The sequence below is a fragment of the Meles meles genome, chromosome 8, assembly GCF_922984935.1.
Source record: "Meles meles chromosome 8, mMelMel3.1 paternal haplotype, whole genome shotgun sequence".
In the NCBI taxonomy this organism is placed as follows: domain Eukaryota; kingdom Metazoa; phylum Chordata; class Mammalia; order Carnivora; family Mustelidae; genus Meles; species Meles meles.
In genome coordinates this window covers 101,622,589-101,635,510 of record NC_060073.1, presented here as the reverse complement: position 1 = coordinate 101,635,510, position 12,922 = coordinate 101,622,589, and the positions used below count along the sequence as shown (strand labels likewise).

The 12,922-nt window shown below is 43.9% G+C and overlaps 1 protein-coding gene across 2 annotated transcripts in view; it reads left to right on the top strand.

Moving 5' to 3' along the window:
- Positions 1-12,922, top strand: part of JHY (junctional cadherin complex regulator) — a 58,407-nt gene that overhangs the window by 3,053 nt on the left and 42,432 nt on the right. The gene's annotated exons all lie outside the window — the stretch shown is intronic.

Sequence of the window (12,922 nt, the reverse complement as noted above, 5' to 3'; positions counted from 1 at the left end):
AGCGACAGTGAGGACAGGCTATGGTAATGAACTCCTTGTGTGTGGGACAGGTCCCAGTCAACTAGGAAGCCAGGATTTTTGCCATACCCTTTTTTAAAGAAAAAATATGCAAAGGGGGCACCTGGGTGGCTCAGTGGGTTAAGCCTCTGCCTTCGGCTCAGGTCATGATCCCAGGATCCTGGGATTGAGCCCCACGTCGGGCTCTCCGCTCAGCAGGGAGCCTGCTTCCCCCCATCCCTCGCCTGCCTCTCTGCCTACTGGTGATCTGTCAAATAAATAAATAAAATCCTTAAAAAAATGCAAAAGACAAGGCATGAATAAGGGCGTATGCACTCCTTCCGCTCCTTGCTTCCTGTCCATATTCCAAGTGTCTCCACTGCTATGACCTGACCTTAGAGAAATTCCAGAAAGCCTGCTATAGAAAAGTGCCATGACTTGGAATCAGGTGGTGTTGACTGGGTCCAGGCACTGCTGTTCAGTGTATAATTTGGAATAAGTCACTTAACTCTTTTGTGGCTCACTTTTCTCACCTGTCATGGATCTGGCCTGTCCATCTCCCAGGACTGCTATCCGTGTCAGTGAGTACATTCTGGGAGTGCGGTCCCACCTGAGTTTATGAAGGTCTACCTCCCGGGGCTTACATAATCATGTAAGGATGTAATTTCTAATAATCAGTATTTACAGGGTGTTAACATTATGCTATGAGTGGCCAAATAATATAAGAGAATATAAATCAGTGGATTACTCAGTTTTAATGAAAAAACTATATGGCACCGCATGGAAGAAGTTAAAAGCTATTGACTAGAAAGAGGTTTTCACGGGGTGACGAAGGGTGTGGTCCGAAGCAGACCATCTGGGTTCAAGTTCTGCCATGTACTAGCTGTGTAAGTTGGCCAAGTCCAGTTAATCTCTCTGTGCCTCAGTTCCCTCATCACTAAAATGGGATAATAGTAGTTACTTCACAGTTTTGAGACTAAAAACCCCGAATACTTACACAATGTAGAACAGTGACTAGCACTTTTTAAGTTATAGATATGTTAGTTGTTGTTCTTTTTTTTAATGGGTAAAATATATTGAGGAAAGTTTCTTAGAAGGCATAGAACTTGGGCAGGTGGTGTTTTGGAGAGAAGATAAAATTTGGAAACAAGAACCAAATTAGAGTGAATGTGTGACACACTGAAGCCCCACTTGATGGCAGAGGGTTTGTTCTGAGTGTAGGCAAAGAGGACAACGTAAGGGGCCTGATGTAGGGGCCTCGTGTGTGCAACCAGCCCACACCCCAGAGAGGGCATTGAACACAGAACCTACAACCTGTCCCAGCAGGACAGTCCCAGCAAGGGCGCCTGTGGGAACCAGAATTAGAGCCCAGCCCTGAGTCTTTTTCTTCCTTTCTGCTTTCCCTCATTTCTTCCACTGCAACATTATCGGGCAGAATCAAGCTCACTTGCTTCTTCGGGATCTCAAAGTACAGTGCAAGTGGTAGGCGGCATAAGCAAGGGACCTCCCCAGCTCTGGGAAAGGAAGAGGGGTTCATGGCAGCATCAGCCAGATGGCCTCCCCTGCTACAGCACGGGGAGAGCATACAGGTTCTTGGAGGAGACCTGAGAGAGGTTTATCCTGCGAGAGAGATTATCCCGCAAGCCGGTGCATTCTGAATTAGAGGGTAAACTCATGACGGACTAAGAAACTACCAGATGGTAATCATAATTACAACCAAGACAACAGTACCTCTTTTTAAAGACCCATCTGTAGTTTCATTTAATTCTTCCTTGTCATCCTGCCAGAAAAATGCGGGTCTTCCCATTTTACAGATAAGGAAAACGAGGCAAACAGAGGCAAAGTAACTTGTTGAACAGTGAGTGCAGTGCTGCGGGAGGACGTTTGTGGTTTTGTTGTTGATGCTGGTTAAATGGCCACAAAATTCTAACCTAAAGAAAAGTACAACCATTTTGCACCCCCCCAAAAAATAAAGTACAGAAAAATACTGCAGAACCCTTATTGCCATATTTGTTTCAGATACGTATTTTTTAATTAATTTATTTTAGAGAGAATGCACACATGAGTGAGGGGGCAGAGGGAGAGGGAAAGAAACTCAAGCAGATTCTGCAGTGATTGCAGAGCCCAACGTGGCGCTCGATCCCAGGACCCTGAGATCATGACCTGAGCCGAAACCAAGGGTTGGACACTCAACTGACTGCACCACCCAGGCGCCCCTCAGATATATTTTTTATAGACATAAAACATCTATGATAAAACTTCCTTGTTCTCCTTCTCAAACCCCTCCCCAATCTGCCTCCTTAGAGATAACCAATATGTTCGCCTGCGTGGGTGTGTATCCTTCTTAGCAATCTTTTATTCATTCACCGCATAGGCAATATATAGTGGGGGTAGGGTAGGGGAGAAAATGAGTATATGAATTGACAGGGCTTATTGACAGATCAGATGCGGTGGCTGAAAGAAGAAGAGAACCCAAAGATTTCTTTAAGGTGTTCATAACGATAGCTGGCATCTATAGACTGACTAGCATGAGCCCATCCCTGTGCTAAACAGTCTAGTGTATTATCTCAATTCAATTCATATGGCAACCCTGTTGGGAGACACCGTAGTGATCCCCATGTTAAAAGCTATACATGAGGCTTAAAGGGGTTCTATTGATACCCATTTATTACGTTGATGAAGGGGTGGAGCCGGGAACTCATGCAGTCTGACTCGATGCCCTAAGCCGTGTTTTTATCATAGCTCTGATATAAGACAGTCAGAACCTCCTAGGCAATAAATGGTAGTAGTTTCACTGCTGGGTTGGTTTCCCCCCCCCCCCTTTCCAGAAACAAGGAGAGAGGAAAGATGTTTTGCAGTAGTTGGGCATTCTGGAGAAACCAAAGCAAGGACCCAAGGAGGGACCTCACTTCCCCACAGTTGAGTTTTTCCTCTTTGAGTCCGGTGCTCAGGTAGCAGACTTAACCCCTGGGCTCTTTACCCAAGGACCATGTAAATACCACTCAGTATATTTCAAAATAAAAAAAAAAATACTTATAGAAATCAGAATTATGGTTCAGGTCTTCGTCTTCTGATTCAGAGATCCATAAATATTGCTGCTTTCCTTAGACTAATTTGCCTTAGAAATCTTCAACGACAGACGATCATCCTCAGGGTTAGAATGGCTTTTAGCCCTAGTAATTATTGGGCGGCGGAATAGTGCTTGAGACAGCAAACATTAGGAGGAGCAGTTCTCCACTACAAAGGAAAACACAACCGAAGCATTTAGCCAAATAGTGCCTCAAAAATATTATTCAGGTTAGTTTAGTTATTGACCTCTTTCACTTAAGTCCTGGAAACGTTTTCTACGTGCATTGTTGCTTGGCTCTGAGTAGTGTACTAGCCGTGAAACAGACAAATCGATCTCAGACTCTCGATGTGAAATTCAAGTAGGCTTTCATTTTTATAAGGTAGATGGCATTCTGGGAATTGTAGTTCAAAAAAAAAAATTAGTCAAAGCCTTGCCTTAAAACCATGAAAAATCTCTTTCTTCTTGCTGTTATAAACAACCATTTTAAAAGCTGCCTGACAAATCACTTGAGCCCTCCTCTTCTGTTTTGATGTTACTAGAACCTCCTCAAAGCAATTACTCTCTTGTATCTCACCAAAGTCAAGCCCCGTTCAATGTATATGGATTAGAGAAAACCTTTTACTTAATGGAAATTGGAGCGGCATTGACTACAGTGAATGAATCAAGAGTGGAGAGAGGATCTCCACGTGATAATCCTTAAACCCCACTCCACAGCTAGCCTTAGGACACTCAGCGCTGGCGAAGAAAGAGATCAATGTAATTCCTCGAGCACTGGAAATAACTTCTTCAGTCCTGGGGCCTCTGAAACCTTATATGATTAAAAAAAATTAGAGGGCAGCTGTACAGTACCTAGTATACATGTTCAATAAGAATACTTATATGTAATTAGCTACCATTTGTAGAACTAGTTACATTATATACACTATTGTATTTATCCTCACAAGAGCCTCTTATGCATTATTACCCCCATTTTGCAGATAAGGAACCAAGTCTCTGACAGCTGTGTAGGTATATGTAGTTACTAAGGGGCAGAGCCAGGAATTGAGCTGAATAAGTGTTCCTAACCAAAGCCTGAGCCTCTAATTATAAGTTATCTAGATAGGTGATCAGGGCTGATCTGATAAAGGATTCAATTTTACGATCTAGCAGAAATTAAAGCTATAACAATGTCGATATGGACTCAACTGAGGCCAGAGTAAATACACATGGAAAATTACACATTTAAGTAAAGTAATAAAAGTTTTCAAGGATACTGTGCCTTCGGAATAAACCAGCATTAATCGTATTTTGCTTTGGGCAGCAGGGTCATAGTCTCTTGTATTCCTCAGGACCTCTCCTGGGAAAGAGAGAGGTTTTCTTTTTTTTTTTTTAAAGATTTTATTTATTTATTTGTCAGAGAGAAAGAGAAAGATCACAAGTAGGCAGAGAGGTAGGCAGAGGCAGAGGGAGAAGCAGGCTCCCTGCCGAGCAAGGAACCCGATATGGGACTCGATCCCAGGACGCTATGATCATGACCTGAGCTGAAGGCAGCTGCTTAACCAACTGAGCCACCCAGGCATCCCAAGAGAGAGGTTTTCATTCATTAAGGTCTGTAGATGTCTTTCGCATCATCTGGGAATGACAACCTTCACCAAAGATCCCATATTCTAATGAACCACCTTGTGAGAGAAATTACTGGGCAGTATAGAAGGCAAAATGAGCAGTTCTTAACTTTTTATGCCCAGAATTGTCTAAAAATAAGGGACCCGGTAATAATAATCTGCATTTTTATTGTGTTGTGGTGGTCTAGGATCTTCCTCTCAAATGCTTTTATATATATTATTTCTGATTAATAATACAAGAATCAGGGAAAGGGTTCAAATAGCAGTACTGGGGAACCGAAACAGTGAGTGGGTAGAGAGAGACTAAGACCAAAACTCAGCCTTTTCATTTCCCCACACATTTTCCAGACTGTTCCGTAGAACACATTGGGACTAGAAAATTGAGGGCAGACTTTTCTCATACAGGTGTTGTAGAGTGTGTTTTCTTGCTGTTGTTGTTTGTGCTGGTTAGGAGAGTAAAGATGACACCCGAGGGCATGTTTAACATTCTAGGATTGCTAAGAACACTGTGGGAGTTTCCAGGAGCCCACGTGCATCCCTGTTGGTGTCTAGAAACATTCATCCATGTTGATTTTTATGGACTTTCCAAGATAGATTTTCAATTTAAGGCCCTGGGTCGGCCATGCACTTCACGTACATTACACTCCATCCTTCACACAGTATTTTAGGGATGGCTACTAGCATTTGAGTTACTTCTGAACACTTGGGAATGGTTATACCGGAGAAGTGACTTTCCGTCGCAGGCATGCGTCATTTCTGTTGTCTGTGCAACCGTCCGCTCGCAGATGCTGCCGTCCTTAAGCCCTGGTGCTCTCCCAGGGCAGGCACGGTGCCATCACAACAGATGAGCAGGCAGGGACGGAAGTCAAGTGTGTGCATGGGCATAGCTTGTGTCTGTTACAGGCAGAGGCCCCACCAGAAATGCTAACACTGCAGTGGCCTGGGGTCTAATGCCCTCAGAGACAACCACGAGTTCCTTTCTAGCTTATTTCAAAATTGGGAGGCTTACTGGCGCTAAATTTGTAAATAAACGGTGAGTTTGAAAACCGCCCAAAGTATTGTTTAAAGTCATGTCGTCTACAATCCTGTGAGGTTATCAAGACAATTAAGAGGCTTGTAAGCAGGTTAGTAAAGGACTAGTTTAATTCCTGACCTTAACTGTATTTCTACTCCCTGACAAGTGTGAAAATATAGAGAGCTTTAATTATTATACACGTTTAATCTACTGAATTTATTTTAGGATTTTATTTATTTGACAGATCACAAGTAGGCAGAGAGGCAGGCAGAGAGTAGGGGGAAGCAGGCTCCCCGCTGAGCAGAGAGGATGTGGGGCTCAATCCCAGGACCCTAGGATCATGACCTGAGCCGAAGGCAGAGGCTTTAACCCACTGAGCCACCCAGGTGCCTCTAATCTACTGAATTTTAAAACGAATGCTTTTTCCAATGCTTATATGCCTTTGCTGAATTTTGCATGATGGTTGCAATCCAGTGAGTAACACTACGGGTCCTCAGAGCTGCCGGGCTCATAAAGCACAGCCTATTCTCCTTACTGTCGACAGGAGGAACCCAGTGCCTAGGGCCAAGTACCCACGGCCGGGCAGTGGCAAAATCTGACTGGGACCCACGTCTCGAGGCCTGTCCTTCCATTGCCTTTCTCATGACACACGGCTTCCCCGCAATTACAATGCTGTCAATATCAGACACTTAGAAGACAGGAAATTCAATGGGGTGCCTAGGTGGCTCAGTGGGTTAAGCATCCAACTCTTGATTTCGGCTCAGGTCACTGCCTCAGGGTCCTGAGATTGAGCCCTGCAGAGAGTCTGTGCTCAGCGGGGAGTCGGCTTGAGATATTTTTATTTCCACTTCCCCTCTCCCCCTCCCCCACCCACCCTGGCTCTCTCTCATGCTCGCTCTCTGGATAAACAAATAAATCTTTGACAAATAATACAATAAAATAAAAGACAGGAAATTCTATATACAGAGAGCGTAAACGCCTACAAGTTTCATAAATCCAAGGCTTCTTAGCCACTGTTTCTGGAGAATGAAAAGGACATCCAAGAACGCTATGGAAAATTCCTGGCGTGAGCACTGTAAACTCTCATTGAATGCGAGGAATTGTGTTTCTAAATACTGGGTCATACATCATTTCCCCTGCGAAGACGCAGGCTTTGTTTCACATAAGAGAAGTGAGGTACGAGAATTTTACATCCCAGTTATGACCCCGTGTTCTTTCCATCATTTGTTTTCATTCACCCCCGACTGTCCTTGAATCAAGGCTGGTACTTATAAGAACAGGGCGGGGGGGGGGGGGGGGGGGGGGGGGGGGGGGAGCAGCGCAAATATCCGGTTATTTTGCAGCCATAAATCTGTTGTCAGAGACAAAGAAGGGACTCCAGTTGGAATTATCCAAATTATATAACTGCCTTAAATTATGTTCACTAGGTAACAATCCACACTTCTGCTTTTGAGTGTGCTTCTGTAGACGGTCCTTGGCCTTTGGTTCATTAAAGCAACTTTTTTCCAATTAAAATGCTTAATTTTTTGTAAGCAGGATGCCTACATTAAATGAAATTTCCTGCATGGTAAACAACCTACTTGAAGTGCATCAGCGTGTTTATGGGACCATTTTCTTTCGTGCTTGCAAAAGTGATTTTTTTTAATCCTTTGGATTTGTTTCATTTGATTTACTTAAAAGCCATTGATAAAAAGATTAAGAGGAGCCTAGGATTCAGAAATCCTTGGAAATAACTGGCAGTTTTATAGTTCCTTAAAGAAGCTTTAAAAACTTTACACTTAGGCAAAAATTGAATTTGCAGTTCATATGCATAAAAGATTTAATGGCATATAAATTGGGAATAATTGTTCTGTTTAAAAGGATTAAATTAAACCTAAATCAATAATAACATGTGCAGTTTCCATTTAACTGCCTACTTAAAATAAAGTGGCAAATAAATAACAGCTAAATGATTAATAGCAGTGCTTTTATTCACCTCCTCAACAGGCAAAATGGCCAGTTATTGAATATTTTATTATGAGTGCAAAGGATGTTAATTGTACTGGAAACATGCTCTAATTTTAGTAATTTTTTGATTGAATGCTACACTAAATATGAGGCTCTTCATTAAATGGAGATTTGATTTTATTTTGCTTGAACTTGAGTACAGTGAGTACTCAGATATGGTCCATGAAAGCCTGTAAATATCACGGCGTATGCGCACGAGACCACCTTCCCTTCCTCTCTGCATCCAGGTCTCACCTCGGCATCTGAAGAGGAGACCCGGCATCTGTTGTCTGCACAGCAACAAAAGAGTTGTGCATGCATTGTCTGTGTAACCTTTCTCTCAAATGGGGAGGAAGAGAAGTGTGTGTTTTGTGTGCAGATGATGACTGATGAAGGGGCACTTCACACTCATTTTGTTCCACTGCGTTGACCTGGACCACGAAACCTAATTGAGCTTCTTAGCACACAAGCTCAGCACAATGGGGTTCTTCAGTATCAATGTTCTATTTCGAACATGAGATTTGTTTCTGTGAAGTATTACAGCCTCCTGTGCTCATGATTTTGCAAAAACATTTGTTTCGACATAGAGTTTCCATCTAGAAAGGGGACAGAGGGAATACTTGGAGACCGTCACTGCAGGTGTAAATGGGGCAGTGTAATTAAAGCTCTTAAAAGAGCCACATTTTTAGATTCAGATTTCCTCTGGATATATTATTAGAGTTTCTCTTCCAACGTTTGGTTCAGAAACATTCTTCTTAGTCAAAGCAATTCATTTTTTTGTTGGTTTGTTTGTTTGCTTGTTTGTTTTTTTTCTGATTTGTTCCCAAAGCCTTTGTATTGCCTGAGTTCCACTTAAAACACCAGTCTTTCTGCAATGTGTCATATACCTCTAGGGGCATTTAAGAATGGTGATCTGTTGAGACCAGAAATTACAGTTCTTTCTGAAGATCTAAAGTCATTTAATTCTCCCAGTTTTATCTTCTTCATCAGCACTCAGCAGGTTCTTAAAATACTTCATCGTGGGGCAGAAATTTCTTAGTCCCATTTCCTAAACTATAGTTCAAACAGGTCGTCCGCAGGTGCCTAAGGCACAGTAACGACAATCGGATTTTTGAAGATAAAGGTTAGTTCCTTCAAGCCACAAAGGTGCCCCTGAGTGCATCACAACACGGCTCCGTGCCCTGGAAATAACTTGAGCCCCAGGGAGAGAAGAATCCCTTGAGATCCACCCACAGGAAGCACAATGCACAACACAACACACATCGTGTCATGGTGACTGAATGTAACACAGGGCAAAGAATGGCCACGGAGCTCGCGGGCAGAGGTGGTCCTAGCTAGCCAGCCCTCACGGGGTACTTAACTCTGTGTCACGGATGTGTAAGCATTCGTATGCGTTCACTCACTTAATCCTCTCAGTGGCACCCTGAGACAGGTACTGTTATCCCATTTCACTGACGTGCAAGCTAAGGCACAGAGAAGTTAATGAATCGCGCCTGTTCACACAGTAACTGGTGACACCAGACACAGGCAGTCTGACTCTAGGCACCTTGTCCTTAGATACTCTGCTGTACCATTTCTCAGAACCAAGAGATGCCGTATCATTATTTTGGTAAGAAGAGCACCACGGGGGACGCCTGGGGGGGCTCAGTTCATTAAGAAGCTGCCTTGGGCTCAGGTCGTGATCCAGGGTCCTGGATCGAGTCCCATATCCGGCTCCTGGCTCAGCAGAGAGCCTGCTGCTCTCCCGGCTTGTACTCTGCCTCTCTGTTAAATGAATAAATAAAACCGTAAAAAAAAGGAAGGAAGAAGGAGAGCACCACGGAGATGACGTATAACCGAGGAAGGTCTGTAGTCATGACCATAGACGTTTTGCCGTTATCAGCAGGGGCTGGTTACGTGGGATGACCACTGTGACTGCCACTTTTCTTTGTATCAGAGACTGAATCAGGGAAACCACATCCTTCAGTCCTTGAAGACTACTTTTTTTTTTTTTTTTAAGATTTATTTATCTGGGAGGGGAGGAGGAGAAGCAGAGGAAGAGGGAGAGAGAAACTCAAGTAGACTCTGTGCTGAGTGCGGAGCCCAAAGCGGGGCCCAGTCTCACCACCCTGAGATCATGACCTGAGTGGAGACTGACTGAGCCACCCAGGCACCCCAAAGACTACCCATTTTTAAAAAAAAAAAAAAATTTTTTTTAAAGATTTTATTTATTTGGCAGAGAGATCACAAGTCGGCAGAGAGGCAGGCAGAGAGAGAAGAGGAAGCAGGCTCCCCGTGGAGCAGAGGACTCCAGAGGCTTTAACCCACTGGAGCCACCCAGGCACCCCACCTTTTTTTTTTTTTAAATAATAAGCATTCTTCAGCCTACTGATACTTTTGTGAGTTTATCGTAGGATCATAGAACAGAGCTGAAATGGTCTTTGAGATACTATCTAGCAACTGAAGCTGGAAATAAGAGGTTAACATATTTTCAGTGATGAGCAAGATTATGCCCCCCCTTTATTTTAAATACCCACAATATGGGGTGCCTGGGTGGCTCAGGCATTAAGCGCCTGCCTTTGGCTCAGGTCATGATCCCAGGGTCCTGGGATCAAGCCCTGCATTGGGCTCCCTGCTTGACGGGAAGCCTGCTTCTCCCTCTGCCACTCCCCCTGCTTGTGTTCCCTCTCTTGCTGTGTCTGTCAAATAAATAAATACATCTTAAAAAAAGAAAGGAAAAGAAAAATAAATACCCATAATATGCCGCATTTCTTTATACATATAATTTATTACTTGATCACGAGAGCTGGCATGTAACGCCTGTTTCCTTGCTGGCAGGAAAGAACCACCAGCCTGCTACTGTTCTGCTCCCACGCTTCAACGCCTGGGACCCCGGGAGCTGCTCAGCGTGTATTTGCTGACTGGCCAACTGACGGACTCACTCACTCACTCACGTAAGGCAGGCCTTGCTCCACGACCACCTATGGGAATAGCTGCACGATGCAGGCCAACTCAGCGGACAGGAGTCTGGCAGACTGCCAGGGGCTATGTCCTGGTTCTGCCACTTGTTCGCTCCGTGACTTTGGGAGAGTTACATAAGCTCTCTGAGCTCCAGGTCCCTCATCTATAAATGAGCATTACTTTAATACTTCCCTCACTGGGCTCTTCTAAGGAAAAAACTGGAGATTCACTGTCAGCATTTCCCGACTGGCATGCAATATGGGCTGTCTTCCCAAAGTCAGCATACCATGTCCCATGCCCCGACTAAGTAACAGAGCAGTGATCCCCAGTGGGATGTTCACTTTCTTTCTTTATTTTTTTAAGAGTTTATTTATTTATTTGACAGGTATAGAGAGATAGCCAGAGCAGGAACACAAGCAGGGTCACTGGGAGAGGGAGAAGCAGGCTTCCCACTAGGCAGGGGGCCCGATGCAGGACTCAGTCCCAGGACTCTGGGATCATGACCTGAGCAGAAGGCAGACGTTAATGACTGAGCCACCCAAACACCCCTGGATACTCATTTTCAAAGAGTACCAACCCCTGCTTTAAGGAGTGCAAAGAAGAAGGCTAGCTATCCTAAAACTTCACAAAAAACAAGCAAACAAAAATGCCTCTGTAGATAATCCCTTCCAAAAGCTCATCACCTGGGTTCTCCAGAAGTATTTAGATCTTACTAACATCTTTGCTCTCTAATTATTTTTGCTCAAAGCCAGCCAAATTCCTTATAGGTAATATATAGGTAAGCCAAATTCCTTCACAGAGTTTACAGAGCCCTTCAAGATCTTACCTCTCCTTCTCCCTGAGCTCTCCTCAACCCTCCTTTTATCCGTTCAGAATCTGTTCTTTAAAAGCATCATATTCTGGGGTGCCTGGGTGGCTCAGTGGGTTAAGCCTCTGCCTTCGGCTCAGGTCATGGTCTCAGGGTCCTGGGATCAAGCCCCGCATCAGGCTCTCTGCTCAGTGGGGAGCCTGCTTCCCCATCTCTCTCTGCCTGCCTCTCTGCCTACTTGTGATCTCTGTCAAATAAAGGAATCTTTAAAAAAAACAAAATTCATATCTTTACTTATTTGAAGATGGAATCAAGGTACCCCTTAATCTGTTCTTTCCCACCTAAACAATCACGCTTCTGTTTAACTCATTACATGATAGGCCCAAAAGTCATTCATTAATTTACAAGAAGCTTTTCTGCATGTGTAGATTCTAATTGACTACTATTGGATTTTTAAAAATTTAGTATCTGATGCTACATTTGTGTTGACTCAAGTAATTTTAGAGGCTCAGTTATTTGAGAAACACTCATTAACTCCTCTGTCCAGAGCACAGGCTTGCGTACTCAGGTAGAGATTAGGGAAGGAAGGAAGACTCAGACCCTGCCCCCCAGAGCTGTAACTGGGTGAAGAGCCAAAGCTAGCATAGTGAAAGGCGAAATAAGCAGAAATACAGAACATTAAGATACATTGTCTCATTCTGATGTTTTTGCAACCCCGGGAAGGAACCAGAATGTAATTGCTACTTAAAGACAAGAAAAACTGGCTCAGAGATGGCATAATTTCATGCACAGATAATGACCCAGAACTTAAGCCCAGGTCTGTCCGGTCCCAAGTCCAGACTGTGCCCTGTTGCACCACTCCATGTCCATGTCCCCACACCCAATGAGACCTTGTCTCTAGACAAGTCTAAAACACAGTGTGAGCTCACAAGACATCACACAGGAGAAACCACCTCCTCAAAAACCTGAGGCAGGTAACCCATAATGCTTAGGAGATGGGGTAAGTTGCATAATTTGATATCCAACTTTCCAATAAATGTGCACCATCTCCATTCAGGCATTTTGCTGGAAGAGAGCATCCTTTTTCTTCCCTTGGTAGAGAAAGCAGAGCGGACTACTCCAAAAAGTCTTCCGTCTTTTCTTTCTTTCTTTTAGATTTTACTTATTTATTTGTCAGAGAAAGCATACACAAGCAGGGGGAGCGGCAGGAGGAGGAGGAGGAGCAGGCTCCCCGCTGAGCAACAAGCCCCACGTAGGACTCAATCCAAGGACCCTGGGATCATGACCTGAGCCAAAACAGACACTTAACTGACCAAGCCCCGCAGGCGTCCCAAGAAGCTCTCCATCCTAATTCAAAATGACAGTTTAGCAACACACAGGAGTTTTGTCTTTTGACTCTAATTTTTGCTTTACCTCAAATCAAAAGACATCCAGGGCCACATTAAGAGAAGTAAATCAGTAGCCCGGGCACCATTCGTTTGTTTACCCAGCATAAAATTATGTCC